General features: G+C 46.7%; 1 protein-coding gene across 11 annotated transcripts in view; it reads left to right on the plus strand.

Moving 5' to 3' along the window:
- Window positions 1–25,948, plus strand: part of PBX1 (PBX homeobox 1) — a 239,105-nt gene that overhangs the window by 166,772 nt on the left and 46,385 nt on the right. The gene's annotated exons all lie outside the window — the stretch shown is intronic.

Raw genomic sequence — 25,948 nt, forward strand, 5'->3', positions numbered from 1 at the left:
TGAGTGACTGCAGCCTGCCTTTGTGAGAAGTGACATCGGAAGCTGTGGGCAGTCCCTGAAGAGTCAGGGTTTCGCTCTGCCCTGATGCTGTGGACCGATCTGCACTTCGAGTGTAGGACATTAGAGAGCATATGAAGTAAGGGTCACCGCCTAATGATGTCTGCCGGAGAACAGGGGAAGGTGACTTCCCGGTGCCAGCTTTCCGATGGAAACTTGCATCTCTCGGCTGCCTTCTCCTGCCATAACGGTCACAATCCATGCAGCGTCAAACTCCACAACGAGGCAGCGAGCCATGCCAAGTACAATTTAAGATAACACCAGCAGCTCCAAGTATTTCTCCCCCTTTCCCAACATATTTCCTGTGCGATAGTTCCCAGGTTCATTCTGCAGTCGGTTACCTTGCTTTTTTTCCCCTCCTCTCCCTCAGTTCCCACGCACAGATGGGGTTGTTATTGTAGGGTTGCTCAGAACCACTGTTTTTTTGTTGCTTCTGTTGCTGCTTCCATGAAAGATTCACCTGCGTGGTGAGGCTTTCGTTGTCGAGTGGCTCTGGAGCTCAGCTGGCCTGGGGGCTGAGATGGCTGCCTCTGAAAGGCTAGGGAAAAAATACTAAACTCAAAAGGCTTGGCAGTATGATCTTAAAGTCATAGAATGTGAGGGTTGGAAGGGACCTCAGGAGGCCATCTAATCCAACCCCCTGCTCAAAACAAGACCAGTCCCCAGACAGATTTTTGCCCCAGATCCCTAAATGGCCCCCTCAAGAGTTGAACTCACAATGCTGGATTTAGCAGGCTAATGCTCAAACCACTGAGCTATCCCTCCCCCCAGTCAGCCTAAGCTGGTGTGAGTCCCAAGAGCAATCTAGAAGTCAGTTGAGCTGTGCTGGTTTACACCAGCTGAAGGTCTGCCACGTATTAGAAAACCACGGTGCGGCATCCCCTGGCTGGTCCTATTCAAGGTGCGCCTGTGGCTGGCACGCAGGGTCTCTGTAGCAAGACGTTTACCCGAGCAGAGGGTGGGAGATGGCAGAAGACGCCAGCCTTGGTACCATTCTGCCGTTGGTAAGGAGCGCGCACCGCGGTGCCCAGTGAAAAGAGGTCTGTTTCCATGCTTGTGTAAGGCCAGATTGCAATACCGTACTTGTGTGGCATAGTACCTGAAATCAGGGAGGCTATGGGTGGGTAAGAGTTTCCCGGTCTAGTCTGTACTGCTCATCTCTGATCTGCCACCCAGCTGAAGGTGCTCCATATCCAACCTGTCATCCAGACAAGGAAGAGGGGCTGGCTTAGCCACAGGGAATGAGCAGCTCAAGAAACCTGCCATGGTGCAGAAGAACAGGGACAAAGAGGCCTGCCGCTGTTCCAGATACGCCGTTGGTGACAGTCAGTTACACGCATACACCCAGTGTCTGTCTCTCTTTCTCGAAAAGTTCAAACACTGAGTTAAGTTTATTGTTTCTATCTCGTTTATTTTAAGTATGGTTTTACACTTTATTATATGCTGTGACATCTTAAATGGAGCCTGTCACTCCATCTTGACTACTGCTAGGGGCTAGAGCCACTTACTGTGTCAGGCATTTCGGCAGCCCTGATTAACAATACCAAAACGAATGGATCCAACGCAGGCGCACGCACAAAATCCAATGCTGATTTGCATATTCAAATAGAGCGCGGCATGAAAATGATGTAGCTGGTACATGTATACGATCTATATTCAGCACACGTCTGTGTGTGTGTGTTTAGACACCCATGTGCACGTGTAGAATATATGTATGTATGGTATACAGACACATGTATATTTATTTATAATATTCTGCAGGAGACAAATTGCACTCATCTTTTCTTCTTAGACTTTTCCTCCAAGGATGGGAGATCAGTTAGGATGACTAAATGGAGTAATTCTTTTTTCTTGTAAGCTAGCGTGGGTCTGGTGTAAAATTACACATGCAGACATTTTTTTCCCTGAAAGTAACATTTTGTTAGGTTAATTCATGCACTGGAAAAACAAACTTTCTTTTCTTCCAGTCCAATCCACGCTTACAAGTCAGTTTTTTGTAACCCTGTCATTAAAATGCGAGGTAGCCTACAGTAATTTGAATATTTCATTCTGCCGGCTGCTAATGCACTCTGTGTTACAGATGGTACTTGCTCCATCCTTCTGGACTGGGTTCAATTATAAATGAAAGTAGGGAGCTGAGATTTGTCTTTTTGTCTCTGCTTAGTTGGAATAACACAATAAAGCTTGATGGGTAGGAATTCCTCAGGCTGCCTTGTGCGTTTCCCATGCAGCTGTCTCCTTGCCACGGCGGAGTTCACTTACCTTTCAAAGCAGACGTGTCATATTTTTGCTTGTGGTTTATTATTTTTTTTAGATCCTCATTTTCAACTTGCACAGTTCAGTTCCTTTCTATTTTTTTTTCCATTAGCCTTTTGCCAGACAATAACAGAAAAAGCTGTTTTAAAAAACTGTGGATGGGGAGGCAGCCTGGATTAGCACTTCTGGCAGGAGACTCCAGACTCCACAGCTCTGGAGCTAACTCGCTGTGTCACCGCAGGCACATCACTTCACCTCACCGTGCCTCAGTTTCCAACCTGTACATGGAGGAGGATAATACTGACCGACCTTTGTAAAGAACTGAGGTCCTCAGCTACAGAGGTGTATTGTAGCCCTGTTCCCGGCACAATATTGCTGCTGTGGAACGTTAGGAGTTGTTTATAATTGTACAATCATCATATCCTCAAGAATGAACAAAAACATTTTTTTTCTGCTTGGGGCGGGAGGGGGATTAGAAAATCTGTAATAAAAGACCTGAGCTACGAGATCTCACCACTATAGGAGTTATAGGCTATGTCTACACTAGCGCAGTAAGTTGACCTACAATACGAAACTCCAGCTACGTGAATAACCTTAGGTTCTACACCAAGGTGGGTTGACGGGAGAAACTCTCCCATCGACTTACCTTACTCTTCTCGTTGGGGGTAGAGTACAGGGGTCAACTGGAGAGTGATCTGCTGTCGATTTGGTGGGTCTTCACTAGACCCACTAAATCGACCTCACGTGGATCGATCTCAGCGCATGGATCCTGGCTGTAGTGTAGATGTAGCCATATTCCACACAGATTCACCTTGTGACTTTCCTCTCCTCTCCACTCTGAGGGGTAAGAGCAATATTAGCAAGAGAAAGCCATGGGCTCTGGTATACTTTTAATTGTGGGTTTACATTAGCAATGACCAGATGGTCTGCTGGGGATGATCATTGATCTAGGATGTAGGAGGAATTTGTCAAAGATTTGGCTTCCGTTTAGTCTCCTGGCTGGGCCTCGCTAGCATAAGGTTAAAAAAGAAATTGGTTTTGTGGTAATGTAGCGATCTCTTCTCTTAATGGTATCGGCCTGGTCATGGCTCAGTCAAGAGCAGTTAAAAAAGACCCAAGAGGGAAGATGGTTTGTGGTTAAGGCCCTGAACCTAGAGCTGGGGGAAACTTTTTGTTCACACCTTTTTTTTTTTTTTCCCAGTGAAAAATGCAGATTTTATGCCACCAAAATGTTTTCACAAGTTCATGTTGGTTTTGCTGAATTGTTCTTGTAGGTGGATGGCATGGTGGGGGAAAATGTTTTGTTTTGACATTTTTCTAAACAAAACCTTTTGATTTTTCAGCCCAACATGAGTTTCGTCTTGAAATGTCTTTCAATTTTATTTAAAAACATTAAACAACTGCAAAAAATCTGGATGGAACATTTCATTTTGGGTCAATCGATATGTTGCATTTTGATCCCAAAAAAATTGTTCCCAATTTTTCAATTTCCCGAAAAATTCAAATTTTTTTACTTTTGGTCAATTTTATTGACCCCCCCCCCAACAAATTTTATCTCTTTTTTTGTTTGTTTGTTTGTTTGTTTGTTTGTTTTCAGGGGGGAATTGCCAGTAAACTGAAAAATTGGTTATTCACACAGCTCTGCCTAGGAGATCTCAGATCATATCCTGACTGTATGTGTGACTCTGGACTTCAGTTCCCTCATCTGTTAAATTAGGATAATGTCACTTCTTTTCCTCCACCCTTTGTCTGACTTCTCTATTTAGACTGTAAGCTCCAGGATCTGCGCTCACAATGTGTGTACAGTGTATGCACAATGGGGCCCCCATCTCAGCTCTGGCCTCTAGCCACTTCTGTAATAGAAAAAATAATATACAAAACCGTATCCCATTACAACACAGCATTGCAGCCTAAAAATTTGGGTCAGCATGATGGTGTTGTATCAAATATAATTAAACACACACGGACACTTAAAAATGTAATTAATTTATCCTTTCTAATTATTTTTCCCAACCTCCCTGGTGTCTTAACACCCTTTCGAAAGTGTGAAGAGGTATGTTTTTTTTTCTCCCAAGCAATTCTGTCCATTTCCACTTGGCACAGTCCAATTTGGGGTTTGTTTTTCTTCCCCTCCCCCATGTTGAAACGAACGCCACTGATCCTGTTTCACAACCTCTTGGACTTGATGCTGCCCAAACAGATCGTTTATAGAATTGTGCATGAAGGAACAGAACGTTCAGACCAATTTTCAAGCTGGGATTTAACACAAAATGCTGCCAGTTTGGGAAAGTTTGTTCATGTCCTACTCTTGCCTCAGCCACATCATGATGCTCATGCAAAGCTGTATTGCGTTGAAGGCAGCAGCAGCACAATGCAAAGGGGTGCTGTATGCCACTAATTTATTTGAAGGCCCACATGCAGTCCCCACATAGTCAGTATGGGCCTGGAAATTTCAGGGTAGATGCCGATCTTGGAGTCTGGGCTTGACCACAGACCAGAAAGTTGAATTTGAGCAAGTGAAAGCTGTGTGGTGTATTAAACTCTTTCTTGCCTGCGCCACCTCCCCCGCCACCACCTGCCTAGCTGAAACTAGGTGTAGTTGCTCTATTCTGAGCTAGGTTGAGTTATATCCAGGCAGTATGTGGTCATGGGGGAATTGTGAGAGAAGGCAGCTAGCAAAGGACCTGGGAGGCCCATCTGAGTTTCTGAATCTCTAGGACATTTGGAGGGAAGGAGTTAGACTGGTCATAGCTAAGATCTATGATCAGGGAGAGAGAGTTCTTGACAGGGCTGATTGGAAATGTGGCTGGGTGAGCACGTATGTATGTATGTGTATGGGGTGGGGGATGACTGTGCATGTATGACTGCGTGCGTGAAACTCATCCACACTGCTCTCACTATTAAACCTCCTCACTAGGCAGGCACTTGGTGGGTTGACTTTGGCAGTGCTGGCAGAGTTCGTCATGCAAATAGAAGTCGCTGACATTTAACTCTGTGGCTCTGGGTGTATGCAATGTGTGTGTGACTGTGTCTGGTGGCTACAGCTGTACGGGGCTGAAAGCTGTATATGCCCTGCCCTTCCTCCACCCTGACCAATCACATTTTGCCTTACCCGGGAGGGAGGGACTTTTGCAGACACATCTCCATGAGCCTTATAGCTCTGGGAATTTTAAATTTCAAGCCTACAAAAGCTGTTGGTCACAAATGATCCCTGCTGGAGGCCTGGGGTTGCTGTTTAGAAGCAGCTTCTCTTCTACATCCCTTTGCCTTGCTCTGCATGTGGTGAGATGCTGAAGCCCAGCCCCTGGCATGGATGTGCTGTGTGTGTGCATATTATGAAGGCAGGTGTTAAGTCCCGCCCAGGTACTTCCCAGGGATTGTTGAAGCAAGTGTGTTGCCCATTGACAGCCAATCAGTAAACACTATTTCTTAGCAGGAGATGAGGATGGGACCCAAGGTCTGGCGCATTCAACAATGCACTTAGACGGGGAAGGTCCGTAGTGCCGAGTGTCCATGAACACATGGTACGGCTTGATTCCAGGCATTGCAGAGCTCCCTTGGGTTACTACTGATCCGATGCAGCAGGTTATGACTGCGTGGCCGCTGCCAGGCCATGGGCTGGGCAGTGTCCCCACTTGACCTAAAGTCCGATCTCCAGGGCTCAGTGTGTGGGGACTGTATCTCGGAGGCAGGTTGCGTGACCAAAAAGTGCCATCCGGCGGTGACGGAAGGTGACTCCGGTCCTCATGAGGTCAGTTCTCCATAATACAGCTCTGTGACTGATCAAATCAAGCTGTGTTATGCCCAGTGGTCGCTGCTGCCAATGCATGTAAAATGCTTCCAGCCTCCTGATGTCTTGTTCAAGCAGTGTCCACGTTCCAGATCCATAGAAGAGGATCAAGAGTGCACAGGTTGGATAGATCCATGCTGTTGTATATAATTTCACCTTCTTTTTGCTCTAGATCCGGTGCAGGTCCTTTGTGGCTGTTAAACCAATTCTCCTTCTGATGTCTGGCTGCCTGTGCCCATTAGATGACAATTTATGGCTTAGATAAATGAAATCAGCCACTACTTCCATGGTGTGCCTGGCAGCACAGATGTCTTGTATCACAACTTTTGTGCTGACACTATGGATTTTTGTTTTTGCCCAAGAAATCTTTAGCCCCAGGGCAGCTGCCACATGCTGGAAACTCTCTACTGCATCTTCAAGGTCATTTGTTTCCTGGCCAAAGAGGACGACATCATCCAGATCAGTAAAAGAAGCTGAGCTGACAGCTCTATCAGTATTTGTCAAGACTTGTTCAAGGAGTCAATCCACTGCACAGCCGAACAGGGCTCAGGGTCAAGATGCATCTCTGCTTCACCCCAGATCTAGTGTAAAATCTGTGAGACTTATGGGTCCACCATCACACCTGTGCCCCGAGTCGTCATTTAGATCTTGAATTAAACTCTGGAGGATGTCGGGAATGCTGGTGCCTTATGGGGCCTTCTGCAGGGCAGAATCGAAGGCTTCCTTACAGAGCACTCCATCATTATTAAAGATCTCAAGAACTTTCATGTAAGGAAGGGTGTTAGCTGTGATGTTTTGGTCAAGTTCCATAAGAACATTGGTCCAATGGTCCATCTAGCCCAGTATCCTGTCTTCTGACAGTGCCCAATGCCAGGTGCTTCAGAGGGAATGAACAGAACAGGGAAATCAATCATTGGGTGATCCATCCTTTGTCGTTCAGTCCCAGCATCTGGTAGTCAGAGGATAGGGGCACTCAGAACATGAGGTTGCATCACTGACCATCTTAGCTAACAGCCATCCCCTGGCAATGAGTTCCACAAGTTGACTATGTGTTGTGTGAAGAAGTACTTCCTTTTATTTGTTTTAAACCTGCTGCCTATTAATTTCATTAGGTGACCCCTGATTCTTGTGTTATGTGAAGGGGTAAATAACACTTACTTTCTCCACATCATTCAAGATTTCATAGACCTCTCTCATATCCCCCTCCTTAGTCATCTCTTTTCCAAGCTGTAAAGTCCCACTTTTTTAAATATCTCCTCATACGGAAGCTGTTCCATACCCCAATCATTTTTGTTGCCCTTCTCTGTACCTTTTCCAATTCTAATATATCTTTTGGGGGGGCGACCAGAACTGGACACAATATTCAAGGTGTGGGCGTACCATGGATTAATATAGTGGCATTACAATATTTACTGTAAACTTTACTGTAAAATGGGATGGGCATGCTCAGTCTCCAGGTCCTGGGATCCTATGAGCTCCCTTACAAATGGAGCCAGATCCCAGCTAGTGTGAATGAGTGTACTTTCATTGGAGTTGATGCTGATTGGCACTACCTGAAAATCTAGCTCATAAAATCCACCAGTAATACTAAATATGCTGTCCCCAGGGGTGCAGCGTACACACCAGCTTGAAAGATTCAACTCAGTATCAGCCCCTGATACAATACCACAGCACTGAGATATATTGATAGTGAGAACACCCATACATTTATTATCCAAGATCAAGATTCAAGAGAGAGTGCGTAAGGACAATAGAAACAGAAGGGCACATGTGAAACAAAATCAGTATACACTTTCTAGAGATTAAATTTAACAGGCTGACCTCCTGGCTACAGCAGTCTTGTCTCATCCAAAGCCTTTTGCAGCGTTTCCAACCAACGCTGGTTGTGATCCCCTTTCCATGATTAAAAAGCTGTCCGTTTACTTCCTAGGGCCAGGATAAGAGGTGCTTTCCTTGTCCTGCAGATACAGTGCTGTACATTTTTGCAGTGCACCTCTCCCGCACCCCCTAATGAGGCTCTTCCCCAGCTGTTCCTCCTCTTCTCCTCCTGTTCAATCTCACAATCCTTCATTTGCCTTTAGCTCAGACCAGTGATTGTGAACAAGACAACACACAATTTACATTGCAACAGATAGATGGGTAAACATCTTTGGTCTGGCAGGAAACCAGTTTTTCACCTCTGATGGGGATTAGCAACTTGATACAAAATACACACACACACCTCCTTACATAATAACAGTACATACATTGTATAATAATATTCATACCCACTGTGACATCAGCTTTCCTTTGATACTTTATCTGACATTCTTTGGTGAACCAGGATGTCCATATTAGTAACCCCCTTGCCAACTGGTATTTAGGGGTTTTGGGGTCCCACCTTCATTTTACAGTAATTATCCAGCCCCCTATAATGTCTGATAGTGCGGCTGCAATTTTTTGGAACTTTTATTACAATAAAAAGCATTAGTGCCAACCTCGGGCATTCAATAATCATGAGTCCAACAAAATCATGAGATTAGCTTAAAAATCATGAGATTTTAAAATAATAATAAATGTTGAGTTATTTTAATTGTCCTTCTGGGTTTTTTTTGAGCCTTTAGGGTGTGGCTGAATCACATTTTCTTTGCAACAGATAGGGCTAGAAACTTACTTTTTTCTAAATAAAAGCTGAGATTCTGACACAATCACGTGACTCCAGGAGCTGGAGTTTTAAGAAAAAAAACCAAATATCACTGAGCCAGAAAGCTAGTACCTGAGCCAAGGGTGGTGGACCTCCCTGCTTTTTTGAATATTTGTGGGTCACTTTTGATTTGTTTAGCAAACTCAGGACACGTGTGGAGTATCACTGCCTGACAAGCATCAGTATTTTTGCTGTTCATGGCGACACCATGCTGCCTGGCTACCTTAATTTATTATTTAAAGTCTCAATCTAACGCAGGAAGGGAATCTGAAATGCGGTGGGTTTGAAGCCGCTTTTAATCTTGGTCTCCTGTCAGTCTCGTCACCTACATATTTCCCATCCTAGATGCTTTGTGCATAGAACAGCAGCCCTGAGGCCATCCGTGTCCATGGGGGATGACCTCTAAACAGGCTAGAAAAGAGGCAGTTCCTTTTTGGGGGAGCCTTTCTTTGTTTGTTTATAATTTCATGGCTTGGCCTGGAGAGGTTGAAATGGGACCCTGGCCCTCTGAGGAGCTCCAGAGGCCACAGATTCTCGTCAACAGATGCAGTTGGTTCAAAAGCCGGTTTCTTTTCAATGGCGAGGATTCATATGCAAAGCAGTGAAGAGGAGAGAGGGAGTGGGAAGCATGGATCCCAGCCGGGCAGGGCACTCTTAATCTCAGAGGTTCTTTTATGGTTGGCCTCATGAGCGAAACAAAGCTCAGACTCTTCATCATTTCCTCTCTTGGTTTTTTGTTTGTTGCTACTTAAGAATTAGGGTGCAAAGCTTTAATTTAGGGCTCTGATCCTGCAAATGCTTGATGTTAAGTGGTCGCATTGAAGAGTGTGGGCAAGTATAATAACAACACCTAGCTGTTATCTGGGGCTTTTCATCAGCACATCTCAGTGTTCTTAGAAAGGCGGTTTCATTAGCCCCATTTTAAAGAGCTGGAAACTGAGGCAGAGAGTGGCAATGACTTGCCCGAGGTCACTCAGTCAGTGGCAGAGCCAGGAGTAAAAGCCAGGTCTCCTGTCTGTCTGTGTGGTGGAAGGGAGTAGTTGCCAAATTCTTACCCCAGATCTGTGACTCCAGCTGTATCTTTGCGTAAAGCACATCCCCCATTTTGCCCCAGTTTCCCATTAGCAAGATGAGGCTTGTAATATCTGTCTCACCAAGGGTGTTTGACAGGTTGGCTTGTTCTTGTTTGTGAAGAGGTGTGAGGATGGAGTGTAATGGAAGTGTTGGATTTTATGTATTGGCTGGTGGCTTCTTTGCACCACAGTAAGGATTTGATTTCTCCTCTTCTGGGGAGGAAACGGGGAAGAAATCCCTTTACCTCAAATCCAGCAGTCCAAGGTGCCATTCAGAACTGAGGCCCCGGGACCTTTCACCATGAGGTGGGATTTTGCCAGCATTTTAGCAGCAACCCTGTCAGTCTGGGATCATAGCAATAATGCTGGCATTGATCTAGCACCTTTGAGCCAATGAGCGCTAAGAACTCTATGAAGGCAGAGTGGGGAAACTGAGGCATGGAGTGATGCCGTGACATGCTTGGGGTCACAGAGGCAGAACGACATATCGAACCCAGGTGTGCTGACTGCTGTCCCCACTGTGTGAGAATTAGAATGTGCTGCCGCCCCATTCTGGCTTCTTTTTAAAATCAGATTCTCCCTCCCCAGGTGGGATGTCACAGACTAGGGGGAAGAAATCCAGTCTAGATTTATTTTTAAAAAATGCAGATTTTTTTGTGCAACTGGATTTTTTCATGGAAAATATTTGCCATTTGTCATCCAGCTCTAGCGTTTCATTGATATTATTTATGTTTATGATGCTATTTATTTTATGTGGTAAGGTGGCCACTGAGGGAAACGACTGAGTATCCAGCCAGGCTGTCCTAAAGACCTAGCGTGCTGCTCACTCTGCAAGAGGCTTACGTCTCATTGGGATTTACCATGCCGAGGATGATCTAGTTCTACCATTGGGTGGACGGGGCTGGGGGAAATTGTGGATTTCTCTCCCCTCCCCACTTTAACGTGGAGGTGTGGTTACAGTCACAAGCATTTCCTGCGTGGCTTATTAAGGTGCTGTGAACCAAGCCGACTAATAACAGCTCAGCCTGTGGTTCAACGCTAGTCCACTGGTGCTCTGCAGAGCACATGTGGGGGATGAGCAGAGTCTAGAGCTGGGTAGGCAGAGGATGCGGCCTTGCCCTCCTCCAGCTGTTACATTGCATTAAAAGGACCTGGAAATCCATTGCCTTCCTAACTACTTCTTTGAATTTCTATAGCTCCCAGCAAACGCAATCATGAACCAGGACCCCATCGTGCTAGGCACTGTACACACACTGAACAAAAAGGCCAGGAGCTGGCAGTCGAAGTGTAAGACAGGAGAATGGCTGAACACAGACCAACAGGAGAGTCCAAGTAAACAATGAGACAGTGCCGGTCGGCATGATGGGCAGCAGTCTCTGCACACCCACAGCATACCCTCTGCTTTTCCATATAAGCAACTGATGGCACTGCCAGAGGGATGTTACCTTCTCCCGAATAGGCTGGTGACTGGGAAGGGGAAAAGAGATGGGTTTGCAAGACAATCTCCGTAGGGTGGGGTGGTCAAGGCTCTGACATATTTTGAGAAGCCCTGGGGTAGTTTATGTAGATAAGGGATTGATCACACTTCACTCCAGCCCGCTAATCTTCTCCTGGCCAAGGCAGGAGAACTGCTTCATTAGATAAGCTGATTACTTCAGACCCAGTAAGAGTTGTTTGTATGTGGAATTGCTCCAGTCAGATTCAATGCTTGGCTACATTAGGTAAACTTGCCTTGAGGTCAGCGGTTTCAAGCAGTCCTGGAGGGTTAGGTGGGATGTCTAACCTGGCATGGGGAGGGTAGGAGACAGAAAGGGAAGGGATAAGGGAACCTTAATTACAGGTCTTTCTCTCCCCATAAGAATGCGGTTAAATATTTATTTTAGTTCTTCCAAGGAAGGAACTTGATAAGATAATACGATCCTGACAGTTTTGACCTCCCGATCCCCAGGAGTTTTGCTGAGGGGCCAAAGGTCAGTGGCAAAGTAATATCGTGGTGAATTAAGTTGCCAGGGTTTTGTTATTTGTTTGATTACACTGAGCGGTGAGCAAACCTGGTACTTTGTGGGACACAGAGCCCAGTAGCCTGGTGAAGCTGAAGCAGCTCCTGTCAGGCAAGGAAGAGAGCCAAAAATCTGTGTGATTGTTTGGGGGGGGGGGGGGGGGGAGAAGAGGGAAGGTTGGGGAATAGGCCACCTGATTAATTCTCATTTTTGAAGCCACAAATAGCTGTAAACTGTGATTCCCTCTGCTGCCGGCTGATCTGCAGTTCATTTGTATTGTGGGTTTTCTTCGGCCTGCCAAGTTTAGTTCACCATTTAACAAGGAAGCTAGTGTGTTTGTGTGATATTACATAGCGCAAGTGGAGGCCATCGCCGAGTGATACCTTGCACCTAACGTGCACCCTTGGGCCCCTGACCTGTGTTCTGCCATGAATCCATCTCTCTTTGGAGTTTTGGACTGTGGCTAGCATTCCAGCCCCAGGCGTCGCATCAGACAGCTGCCGTATCGTTAAAATGACTTGCCAGAGAAATATTTCTGAATGTCCCCCGTAATTAAGCCCTGATACAGCAGAGCTCTGAAGCACACGTTTGTTTAAATTTGACAGTTGTCCCCCTGAAGTCAATGGGATTTTAAGCACAGACCTAAAGGTAAGCACATGCTTAAGTGCTTTGATGAGCAGAGAAGGCGTGATGAATCAGGGCCAGGGGGTAAAACTTTAAAACTGCTTAAGCCCCTTTTTCCAAGTGACTTTGGCCCAGATCAATTTCAGTGAGAGTCAGGTGCCTCAGGTACTTTAGAGGATCTTGACTTTAGGAGCTTACTTTCTATTGACTTTTTTAAATATGAAAATTTTTACCTATAGTGCTTTGCTAGATTGCAGCCTTATACTGTGCCGTGAAGTGCAGGATGGGTCTCAGATGCCCGTACCTTGCAAACCTACAGAGCTAGAAATCTGGAAGGTTTATACTATTGGAAAAGGGAGAGCCCCTGCGCTTGTTCTATTCCTGGTTGATTCAGGTTCCTGCGGAATCGGTTTTTATTCAGACCTTCATATCCCCACATTATTACAATTGTTACATTATTATGGAAACAGTTATTTTAGGTCACTTTCTGAGTTTTTTCTCAAGTGTGTTACTGTTTTTCTCACCTCCTGAGCCTTGTACTATCAGACTCTTGTCACTAAGGCAACTGGCTTTGCAGTTGAGAGGAATACAAACAAAAAATAGCACAAATAAAGTATTTTAAAACTCTCTAAAACATTCCTGTTTTCTGTAACTGACATGACACCTTCAACATCCATCAATGGGTGGTGCAGGAAAAAGGGGGTCTATTGGGATGGCCTGGGTAACATGCTTGTGAATACGCAATGGGAGAGTTACAGTTTCTACCCATCCCAAATTCTTGATGATGACACACCTCTGCCTTATTTGATGCTATTCAGTTCTTCCATGGTCTGATTGAAAGCCCTGTGAAGTCAATGGAATGACTCTGGTTGACTTCAGTGCAGCTCAGTGTAGATCCTACATCCACCACCATCTATGGGAAGGTATGTCCAGGCAGACATAAAATCAGGGTATACGTGTTCAGGTGCTGTGTACATACATTGTATGGCCTAGATCAACAGTTTTCAAGCTTTAGCAACCTGAGGAGACCCCCATTTTGATTTAAAAATGTTCATGGACCCCCAAATCCCCCACTCAGCCCCAGGTCCCACCTCCCATTCCACCCCTTCCCCCAAAGGCCCCACCCTTCCTCGTCTCTGCGTCTTTCCACCCCCTCCCCTGAGCGTACCCCATCCCCACTCCTCCCCCTCCCTCCCAGGCCCTCCTGCATGCCTCTGAACAGCTGTTCCTGGCGTGCAGGAGGTGCTGGGAGGGAAAAGGAGGAGTTGAGGGAGGGAGGGGGAAGAGTTGATCAGCGGGGCCCACGGTCCCTCTGGATTACCTTCATGGACCCCCCCCCCCAGAGGTCCACGGACCCCTGTTTGAGAAACGCTGGGCTAGGCTCTGGTTTCAGTGGAGCTATGCCACTTTGCACCAGCTGACAATCTGGTCCTGTTGCTTTAACAAAAGTGAAAGCAAAGAATAGAGTAGTTCCGTCCTGAAAAGACACTCTCAGATTGGCACTCAGAGAGTCGCTTTGCTTCTGTGGCTCACTGACAATCAAATGTGACTAGTTTGGGCTCAGTCTTGTAACTTGCTGAGCTCTCTTAGCTCTCATTGAGGTGAGCAGCTCACAGGATCTGAACCTGTACAACTAAAAAGCTGGGTCTCCCCCAGTAACCCTGCGGAGTGACCCTGGAGTGTGAAAGCTAAGTGATGTTTCCTTCTCCGAGTGCATCAGCAGCAGAAAACCTGTCCCGGCTTTGATGTATAGGGCAAGTCAAACACACTCTATCTTCACCTGTAATAGATCTCGTTTGGGTCATGGTTACAAATGACAGTGCACTAGCGAGAATGAACAGGGCTGAACTCTGAGTCCAGGCAGAGTTGGCAGCACTGATGGTTAGAAAATACTTCTTTTTACTTAGGTCTGTGGGAATCTGTGGTGGAAACTGCCCCTTAGTTTCACAATGGTCCTCCCTTTCTGAAAAAAAGTTCTCTTTTTGCTGGCTGGAATTTTCCGCCCTTCTTCTCAGCACAGAGATGGCGCTTTCTGGAAAGTTTGAGCAAAATCTGTTTATCCATTTTTAAGTTTTGGAAAGGAGGTGGGGGAAATATACATTTCCTGTTTGAAGTAGATTTTAAAAAGAAGCATTTTGCTCATGTATGACACTCTCTGGAATGTATTGTGTGTGTGTCTGTAGAAAAAAAATAGATTTTCAAAGGAGTGTGAGAGTTAGTCACCCAAATCCCTTTGACTTTCAACTTCTTTAGACTTTTCCTGAAAACCCCAGCCTAAGATTAGGAGTGTAAACTGATTAGGCTAGTAAAATACTGTAAATGCAAATAGACCCAAGTTTTAAAAGATTTGAGTGGATCAACGGTGTGCAAACGGTTTCACCTCTGTTGTTCTGACCGTTAATGTAAATTGGACGTCTATGCACACTTGCCAAGAAAGCTGAGGTTACCTTGCTGTGTCTGTCTCGTGGGCCCTTGAACTGGTGGCGGGGAAGCATTTCACCTAGCTGGGATACAAGTGTCTATCAGATGGTCATTCTCGGGTTTACACAAAGCTCCTGTCAGGGGGGCTGATATTTTTGTTGTCACTGAATGTGGGTCACTGAGGTGACCTGATATTTAAGGTGAAAAGCCAGGACACCTGTGGTAGCAGTGAGGGTCACTGTGGGGTGAGTCGGAGGATATTGGCAGCTGAGGCCGATGCTCATCCCCCTTCTCCTGCCCCACTCTCTATGAGTCTGACTGTGTGGGAGTGCTGGCGTGAGGCTTCATGCAGGGGTGGGTCACTGGTCACAGGTCTGCTCTGCACCAAGGGGCGTTATCCCCCAGTCTGGGTAGACAGACACATGCCGCTAGCTGGCCTTGAGCTGGTGTGCTGAAAATAGCCGTGTGGCTGTTAGAGCGTGGGCAGTGGCTTGCACTAGCCACCTGAGTACAGACCCTGGGGCAGGGGTGGGCTTCTCCTTAGGCAGCCAGCCCATGCCGCCAGCCCTGCTGCAACGTCCACGGCACACTTTTTGGTGCGCTCACTCATGCAGATCTAGCGTGCATCTGTGTACCCGGGCTTAGAGGCACAATCCAGCTGCAGCGTCCCTGGGAGTGTTCATGGGTTCAGCACGTGGGATTTCATAAAATGGATGGGACACTGGGTCTTGATCCATCAAACTGGTTTTCAGGAATACACGTTCACTCTGCCGGTCTCTCTTGCGCCATGCTATGCAAGTGCTCAGTGTGGGCACCAGGCATCAGTTTGGTCTCCTATAGCAGGTCATTCATTCCACGTGCAGGGACTTTCAAGGGGGTTCCTTGACTTCATCCTGTGCGCTCGCCTCTGCCTTTGCCTCTCCATCAAGGAACTGCTGAGGGGCGTCTCATTAGTCCGGACCCAATGTGTTGAGGGCCTTAAAGTTGAAGCTGGGGCACCAGCCTGGCACTGGAGCAAAGTGGAGGGGTGTGGTGTTTTCTTGGTGGCTTTTCTTCCCCAGGCGATGCTGCATTCTGGGCAAGCCAGAGTGCCTGGGTTACAGCATTTCCACCTGCCCCAGATACTGTCGGCTTCACTAGCCCTGCATGAATTTTGCTGGCCAGATTCTCATCTGAGAGAAGTGTGGTAGCTACCTACTGTGCTGGAGGAGGGAGAATGCAAATTACGTCACTGCTGCTGCCGGCGTATCCTGAGATTTCAAGGCGTTGTAGCACCTTGGCCTAGGGAGGGCAGATGCCTTTGGTGGAAGCAAAAGTCCCGGGTCTTGGCTAGCTGCTCAGATGGTTTTCCCCCTCCCTATCATCACTTCTGTCTGCTTGGGATCAGCCGGGGACAGCTGCTCTTCATCCAGGGGCTGATCTCTGTCAAGCGCTGGGGCGTCTGGGTGACGACATTGGTCCCATCTGCTGAGTGGAGCATCTATCCTCTCTTTCACCCCCTAAATCGTGACACAGATCCAGACCCTGTGTTGCCCCATGGCCTCCTTCCTGTCCCCCAAATCCCAGTCCGTTATTGCCAGCCTCAGCCTTCACATACTTTGCCCTCCTGGCAAATGACACACACCACTGTCCTGGGTTTGATAAGCAGTGGCCCTTGGGGAGCCTGGAAGGCGGGGTTTCTAACTGACCTGCCCAAGGAAAGGCAAAGAGATCTGCCCTGGGACACGAAAACCCTCTCTCAAATCCAAGGTGGGCCAGAGAATTTTCAGCTCTGCTCTTCCACAGTGGGAGGGGAGGCAAGGAAACCATTGCACGTTGTTTAAGCACTGAACTTGTTACCGTGCGCAACCCGGCTCCATTGTCTTCCACACAGCTGAGCCCACTCAGAGCGGGACTGAATCTGGCCCTGTGGCCTTCCCCATAAATCATTCCCTAGAATAAATCTAGGGAAACTGCCCCCATCTTTTCTTATGCAGAAGTCGCTGACTTTTGCTGAGTTTCTGTCTCCTAGGGCCCATAAACAAGAAAGCCCAAGAGTTCCCTTTAATTTCCCAGCTCACCTTTATATTGGGCCACGGGTGAGTAACTTAGGCTTTGTCTGAAAAAAGAGGAGCTTAAATAACTTTTGTAACTGGAAATGTGTTTGGGGCTGGGGTGGGGCAGGGCGGGAGGCTTGGTTATTTTAATTCAGTGACGCCAGGTTGTGACGTAGGACAAATCCAAAGCCAACGTGGTACCTCTTTTCCAGGAGGTGAAATGCCATCGTCCTAATTGCTCTGGCCAAGCTGAAGGGTAATAAACGAAGAGCAGTCAGTCATGAAGTGTTTCAAACCCTCCCATTTTCAGTGGTATAAAGTGTTACAATTAACGCAAAGCAGGAGGGAATCCAGCTGTTTAAGATTCAGTATGGCCAACCCCAGCCACATGATTCAGGCTGTAGGAAATGATGAGTCTGGCTTAAAAATAATGTGATTAAAAACAAACAAATAAATCTGGGGTTCTTTTTCTTGGCCTCCTGGTTTCTGGGTCATGTTTGCAAGTTTTCACTGCAACCATGAGGGCTGAAAACTTGCATTCTTTTAAAGTGAAACGAGCGATTCTCCTGCAATCACGTGACTCCAGCAGCTGGGGCTTTAAGAACGCTACCAAATATTGCAAGGGCCTTGATAAAATCATGCAAGAGATTATTTTTAGCCTGATGGTGACCTTTTAACATCTGGCTATGTAACACTTCCAGGGGATTTTCTGCATTGGCATTCACGCATAGGTGCAATGCTGCCTCACTGTGCATGGGTGGGCATATATGTCAGGAAAGGTGGCTGGTGAACGATAATAGGCAGCATCATGGGTCTCCCTAGAGATACTCTTCTGCTCCTGGACTCTTGGCTCTCCACTGGAGACATCCCCAATTCCATGGGGAAAGCCATTCTAGGGGGTAGATCATGACCCCATGGCTGCAGCAGAAGAACCCTCAGCTTCTCTCAAGCCCCTGGGTTTTTCCAGCATATCTTAAGCACAGTGGAGGCAGGGAAGAAAGCTCTTCTGAAAATCACAGCCTAATCACTCCCATCTGCTCAGTGCTGCTTCCATCGCCGCCTGCCAGGATGCTCGCCTTCGATGCTAAGTGGCACATTATTTTCGATAACTTGCAATCATTTGCTGGAAATCTCCTCCTCCTTTAAAAGGTCCCCCTGGAAAGACAATTCGACAAAAACATAGGGCAGCCCACCCAGCTCAGGCTGACATTTGAATTCTGCATCCGTGTTATTGGAAATACGACCTTGCTGTGTTTCATGGTGGGTTTGTCAAGATTCTGACCACTGGGCCTCATTTTTACCCAAATGCTCTCCAAAATTAGAGCCAAAAAGGAGCTACCAGGTCCTTCTAGTTCATCTTCCCACCCTGCCAACCCACAGTGGTTCCCTACAGTCTCTTCTCCAATGGTTCCATCACATCCCTTTGGAGACTATTACACAGGCTAATAAACAACGTTCCTCCTGATGTGCAACTTTACTTTTCCCTTAGCCCAATTTCAAGCTCTTCATCCTTCCAATTTACATCCTAAAGGATCCAAAAACTCTTTGCCAACTACATATAGGAATTACTTCACTGAAATGCAGCTGCCTCTGGGGTGCAATGTGGCAGCTCTTTTACCAGCACTGTTCAACAGCTGAGGATAGAAAGCAAAGAAGAGTATTTTATCTAAACTACAAGGTTAATTATTCTACTGAGATTGGAATCTGACCAGGACCTCTGAGCAAACAACACCCCTTCTCTTTCAAACAGCACCCTGCTGCCTTTAGGCATTCAGTTTGGTTACAGAAATTGGCGTTCTGTCCTGTCGGAAAGATGGCAAGAACTTGGCAACTTGATCCTTTCTTCTGCATAATGGACCATGTCTCCATCATTCTGCATCCCTTCTCTGCAGAGCACACTCCTGAATGCAAGGTCTCCAGCATGTCAACCACCACCCCAGCTCGCTGCCTAGGTTTAACAGGATCCATTATGCTATCTTCCCCCCCGCACACCTATGACTTTAAGAACTGAAAAGCAACATCTGAGGAGGAAAGAGATGTAAATCTGGGAGGTGGAGGGGGCTCCCTAGGAGTGTTTAAGAGCCAGCACTCAACAGCTGGATGGGATCACTCCACAACTCCTTTCCTGATGAGGCTCCCAAAGGAATTCGGCGCTCAGCCAAGGGTTGTACTGCCGTGATCTGGGGATTGTGAGGATGGTAGGGAGTGAATGAGGGGATGAGACGCAGCCCAAAGACCCTCTTGTAAGTTTCATCAGTGCTCCAACTTGTGCTTTCCAAGTGCACCTAAGAAGCAGACTCCTCCTCCTCTGTTTGATCAGTGCCCTTGCTGGTGTTTTGTCCATTGCTCTCGAAATGGGGGAGGCAGAGAGTCATGCAGCCTCCAGGTTGGAAAGAACTTGCTCATGATGCATCTTAGAGCATCTGGAATCCTAACACTTCCAGGACCGCCTGCCTGTTCGGGAACTCCCTGCAATTTTCATGCCTCTGTCCCAGGTCCCACAGAGAAGGGCAGTTAAAGAACCTAGGGCTGAGGTCAGGCTTTGCCGCGGAGCATTGCTCCATGGGGATTTGGCATCATGTCTGTGTTGTGCGAGTCCATGATGACCTTACGCATATGTGATGTCACTGCCTGCTGATGCCGTGTTGGATGAAGGTACAAGTATAGGATCCAGGTGATGTCCTCTCGCAGATGATGATGATAACCCCTGGCTCTGGATAGAGCGAGGAGCCATTTCCTGAGTCGCATGCGTGTGCAATCCAAAGCAGAAAATCCAAGCCTGAACCGCTGAACTAGACTTTCCCAGTGCAGCACACACAGGCAAATCTCCAGAGTTGAAGGAGGTACCTGGTGAGCTCATGAGTGTCCCACCTGCAAGCAGGCCTGGGGAGTTGCTGTGTGACCAAGTGGGAAATGAGCAGGGGATATGATGCCCAGTGGGCCCAAGGCAAGAAGAAAGGAGAAGGGATGTGGGAGGATGCAGCTGTGATTGGATCGTGTCGCGGTCTCCGTAGAGCTCCAGCTGTAGATACATTACTAATAGTGCTGTCTGCATCCCTAGCACCTCCATCAGGTTGTGACCCTCGGGCTGCGTTACGAGCAGCAGGCAGTGATCATTTATCCCCTTTTAGAGCTGGGGAAACAGAGGCAGAGGTGAAGGGACTTTCCCACAGTGTATCAGCGGCAGGGGCACTACTGTTGAGCTTCCAGCTCCCTGCTCTAGCCGTTAAACCACACTGCCTTCCAGGCTGGGCGAGTCCTGAGCCATAGGTGCCTTATCCCCCAAAATCCCCTCAGAAGCTCGTCAGCACTTGCCGAGGGGGCAGGGAGATGCCCATACTGCATCCTTGCATTTGTGGAGCAGGAGGCTCAGAACTGGGGCTGGGACAGACCTTCCAGGTCTGAGGAAAACTTCCGAAATACCAGGCCAGGAGAGAGGGGGAAGGTGGGAAATGAAGGGCAGAGGGAATGGGCTGCAGCTGCGGCCTGTGCAAAGATGCGTTGCCCTGGAGAGCCACCCTCCAGCTCCATGCCCCAGGAAAGCGGCTAGAAGGCTCAGTGTGATGGGAATGGGAGGGTCGTCTTGCTTTCCATGAGTGGTTCTGGCATGACGCAGGCCTTGTGGGTGCTTTCTGAGCCTCACCGATTGTTTTTGGGACAGCTAACTGCAACGGCAGCTGACTTGCAGGTGGATCGTTGCATGCTCGGACCTGTCGTCTCTGGAGGTGGGACCTGCGTATTAATGATGCGGATGGTCATGGGCCAAGCTTTGCCCCAGGGTTGCATGTTGTCACCCCCGTGACCTGACAAAACGCTGGCTATGTTACTTGAACACCACCTAGGGAGGAGCATGCCGGTGGGTGGGGACCTGGTCCTGATCTCGTCGTCCCACCCGGTAACCTCACCCCGAAAATGCTGAGGAATGTCCCCTCCATGGTTGCACTGGCCTGGGAGGTCAGAAATTAGCGGCAGAGGCATTTTGCAGCAGCCCAGATTGGGAAGAGGTGTGTGGTTTTTGTTTTGTTTTTGTTTGTTTATTTGAGCGAAAGCTGGTTCTTTGTGAAGGAAGAGCATCCTCTAGTGGCAGTCAGCGGAGCTGGCAGGTTTGTCAGGCTGTAAGTGGAGCAGCCACGGACAAAATATTCTTTTTCCCCCTAGTTCTTAGCCTATATTTCTTTTTCTATCATGAAGAGCAGCAAATTGAGTGTGCTGGGCTATTGCGTCTCCACCTTGGACCGTGGGAAGGGTGCCTCTGAGGACAGAGCAATCACAGCAGCATCCTCCCACATCCCTTCTCCTTTCTTCCTGCCTTGGACCGACTGGGCATCATATGGTTTCTCTTCTAAGAAACTCGGGGGAGAACGAAAGAAAATACCATTCTGCCAAATTGGTTTTATTTTCACTTTGTTTTCCCCTTTCTCCTGGGAAAAGTGACAGCCTGGGAGAATGAAGGCCTTCCTTGGCTATTCATAGGGGCATCCCCCCACACTGAGCCCCTTTGCCCCATTCTTGGTTTCTGCAGCGCCCCCCGACGAGGCAGCCAAAGAGGGGGTGTGGTCGGTACCAGCTGCGAGGTGGTGGTGTCTGATATGCTCCTACCTCCACCAAAATCAGTGGTGTTAAGGGCACTGGGGCTGATAGCCCCTTGGTTCAAATGAATTCGTAACTGTCCAAATGTTCATTAAAGAGTCTGTCACCAACACAGATGTCCTGGGCCAAATCCTCAGCTGATGTAAATTGACATAACTGTTATCTGCACTGATTTGCACCAGCTGAGGAGCTGAGCCCATAGAAACCCTATAAAGGGATTTGCATTGAATGCTGCTAAATTCCCTCACCGATTTCCAAATTCTCTTTCCCACCTCCTGGGTATGGAAATCCACAGACTCCAATGCCCCCGCTTGGAATGTCTTTCCGACTGTCAGGAATGGGTCCCTTGTCCCTTTAAACCCATTTCTAGTGGAGCAGGGGATGAACAGGAGAGAGGTAAAGGGCCAATCCGCTCAGCGGAGCTTTGATCATATGTGATAGTTGCTGGATTAGGTAACAGCTCTGCCGCTTGAAATTGGATTGTGGTGGATGAGTGTTAACATCTCGGGTGTCCTGGCAGAAGGTTCATTTGAGTCTTATACAGTGCTGGGAAGATAAAGGAGCTTTTAAATAATCATTTTGTCTCCTACTCACCAGAGCACAGACTTCAAGCAATAACTAGGTGGCATCAGGTCTGCTTAGACACATTGGCCTTTCCATTTATTTATTTAATAGTGTTATTCTACCTGGCTTGCCAAACAGGCACAATTGCTGCAAATCCCAGCGCCTTCTCACCCAGCTGATTTTTTGGATTCCACTCATTAAACCTATGTAATTATAATGTAATAGTAATCTAATGTGTACTTGCACAAAAATGCAGATGTGGATATAATAGAACACACTGTGTGTGTGTGTGTGTTTTCACATTATACAGTAATATTACTAAGCACCTATATTGCGCTTTTTTTTTCTAAAAAACTCTACACACACACAGACTAATTAATCACACATGCACTCCTGACTAGGCAGTGAGTTTTTATTATTAATATAAAAAAGCTCTCTTTTGAAATCCTAATCACAAATCTGTCTGGTTTGAAACCCTATTTTGTATTTGTTTTCACCTTTTATTTTTGTTTCAATTTGTCTTTTGAGTTTTGTTGGGAAGAACAGGAGATTATTCTCTGCCGTTCATGTCATCTTCATCTCCGTCCCATCTCCTGGCTTCTTTTCCTCCTTTTAAGTTCTGCTGTTTGCCTTTTCTCTTGTTTAGGATTAAGGATCACCAACCCCAAATCAACACACGTTTCATTGACAATGCTCCACATCTTCTGCTGTGATTTCCTTCCCCACCGTCTCTCCACCTCAGGAGATGTTTTGTTTTCGTTTTTGTCCTGTCTGTCAGTTGGTTTGCTTTGTGCGTGTTAGTTATAGAATCTTTCGATTGATTTTAGCAGAGCATCATATCTATTTACAGTAATACCTATGTAAGAGAGGTGGGGCCCGGGCCAAAATTCTGGATCTCAACTCTTCTGAATTCTTGTCTCTTTGAAACTGGGATCCAGATGTAAATTTGGCACCTTCAACCCATCTCTAGTGTGCAAATTATAATTGTTAATTAGCAATTGTTTGTAATTTATTATTTTATTTTACTAACAAATTTACTTGCACATTTCAACTCTTTCACTGACAAAATTTCAAACACAAAGGGGACGAAAAATACTAAAAAGGATTTGTGTTCAGAAAATTATGATTTCAAAGCCATTTGGGGGGTTTTAAGTCTCCTATTATTCATGTTCATTCTCAGCTGAGCCTTTTACTTAAAATTGGTTTCTATTAATAGTAATTGTATCATTCAGAAACTTATTCTAGATTAAGGAAAAATATGTTTCTTGTTATTTTCACTGGCTTGTTACGAGTTTTTATTGGCAGCCAATTTTAGATTATTTTTTTAAACTGACAGTAAAACTATTTGCTGATGGTTGGCAGTGCAGATTACAGGGCTAGGAATAATGGGTCAGATTCATTTTAGACATAAGCAAGCATAGCTCCATTAAAATCAATGGATCATCACACAGCTATGCCATATAATATGTATATATTGTCCCGCAGAATCTCTATAGAAATTCAGTGCACTGGTTCTTCCTATCTCTTATTAGCATCCCTGACTGTGTCCAGATTTTGTCTAAATGCAGCTGTTTCTTACCCTTCCCAGCAAGGCTTACAAAATTGAAATGCAGTCAGTTTAACACCCCCCCCCCCCCCCAAAAAAACAGCAATTCAGCATCGTAAGTTGCCAGTTTGCCCATCCCCTCCTCCCCCCGACCCATTTTTTCCCTCCACTTCAGCTGAAGTTTTCAGGCAGGCTGCTTAGTACATATTTACCATTTTGCTACCCAGCTGCCTGTTGGCAGAGTGCATACGCACACAAGGGTTTTGCAAACTCAGGCTGGGCCTCCACTTTCGCGAGTGAGCCCGGAGCAGTGGAGTGCTGTTTTTTTGTTTTTTTGCTGTAATGTTTTGTTTTTAATTTCAAAAAGCGAGAGAGTGATTTTAGGAAAACACTCAAAGAGAGTGATTTTATGTGTGTTTAAAGCATGGATTGAAGCTGTGAGACTACTAGAAAATTGTCTTTGGCAAGTTATTTGTGAGAATATGGTTATTGCTGCTCTCTTGGCTTAGTACAGTTCAACTAAGTCCCAAGAATGACAAAAAAGCTGTTTCCAAATAATAAAACTATTATTATTAATAGTTTTTATTTTCCTTTTGTCTTCCACCAGAGGATGTCAGTTAAGCCTTGTAAAACCCTCTTTTTTTTAAAGGCAGGGAAACTGAGGCACGAGTAGTTTAAGGTCCTGATTCTGCAATGAGCTCTGCATAGGGGTCCTGCTTGTTGCAGGATCAAGGCTGAGGGCTTCGTCCGGCACCCACTGAAGTCGATGTGGGCTTTATTGTAGACTTCGACGGGAGTAGGATGAGGCCAGAAATGACTCATGCAAGATCACATGGGGAATGTGTGTGAGAGCTAAGAGCAGAAGCCAGGTCTCCAGACTTGCAGCCGTCTGCCTTTATTCTCAGATCTGCCTTTTGTTTGTGATGCATTTCAGCAAATTTGGGGGAAATCAAATCCTTGTGTCCTTTGTATCAGTCATAAAAAATGAGAGAATTGGGAATCCTGCCCTGATTCTGTCTCCTGTTGTATTCTCTGTGTGTGCAACAGCCAATGCATCAGGCAAAGCAGGCTTGTATTTATTTGGGTTTGAAGAGTTGCTGTTAGTGCCTCTAGTTTATCCGCTATGCAGATCTGAGAACAAGATTTTGCATCTTGTTAATTTTTCTTCTTGCGAGAACAAAGAGCAGAGCAATCATTCGGTCAGATTCTGGAGTCAGATGTGATCGCAGAACAACAATATGTAGAAATCAACCCCAGGGAAAAGCCCTAGGGATTGGAATATAATAGAGTGCTTGCATTGCTGGAGAGCACCTTGACCCCACCTATAGAATTCTAGGTTTTTATTAAATTTCTGTTGGTTTTAGCCCTCTGAGATTTTTCCCTAAGGGAAGAAAAAGAAACCCATGTAACCAAGAGTTAATATTCGTTGAATGATTATTTCCACCGTGAATGATCTAATATTTGTGCAGCTGTTTGGAAATACAAAGCCATGTTATTAATTAGTCTCGTGATTTCTAGTTTGTTGTTTGCCTTCAAAAATATAATGCCCTTTAAAAGACAAAAACGAAAGCACTTCTTCTTCTTCCCATTGTAATTGAGGAGCATGTGTAAACAGTCTGCAGCCCAGGCTGGTCATGTGGAGAACACGATGCCCCGAATAACTAAATGTCCCCTTGCATTGGCCTCACATCTACCTTCCCTGTCACAACCTCATGGGGGTGACCTGCAAAGGCTGCGGAAACAACCAGAACTGGCAAGAGCCCACGGGGCCAGCCAGACGCACACAGGACTCGCGATCTGTTTATTAAAGCGTCGCATCTGCAGCGTTAACTCTCAGTGCACCAAGGGGTTTCCCCTCCCCTGAAATGGGGGCTGCAGGTGCTGGCAAAGAACCATCGGCAGGAAATGTGTCTGCAGCCCCTTGCCCCTTAGCCACCACGCTCTAAGCTCCAGCAGCGGCTCACCAGTGGAGATCTCTCTGCTGACCACAGCCGGTGGGGCACGGTGGGGACTGCTTTCTCCTCGTTCTGTCTCCAGCTGGTGGCAGCTCATGAGCCTTGGAAAGGATGGGCTCAATTGGGGCATTCACCCTGGCACTTCTGCCACCAGTGGGGCCTAACTGCAGGGTTCCTGTCCCACAAAACTTGGTTCAATCCTGAGTGCTGCGGTCTCTTTGCCATGCCCACTCTAGGGAGGGCTGGAGAAAGGGGTCTGGTTGACAGCCTTGGGGACAGGTGCCCTCTGTTTACCCACAGAAGGAAGGACAGCATGGGAAGTAGCAGTGCAAGCTGGGGCTGCCACCCATCCA

The sequence above is a fragment of the Mauremys mutica genome, chromosome 8, assembly GCF_020497125.1.
Source record: "Mauremys mutica isolate MM-2020 ecotype Southern chromosome 8, ASM2049712v1, whole genome shotgun sequence".
Lineage (NCBI taxonomy): Eukaryota > Metazoa > Chordata > Testudines > Geoemydidae > Mauremys > Mauremys mutica.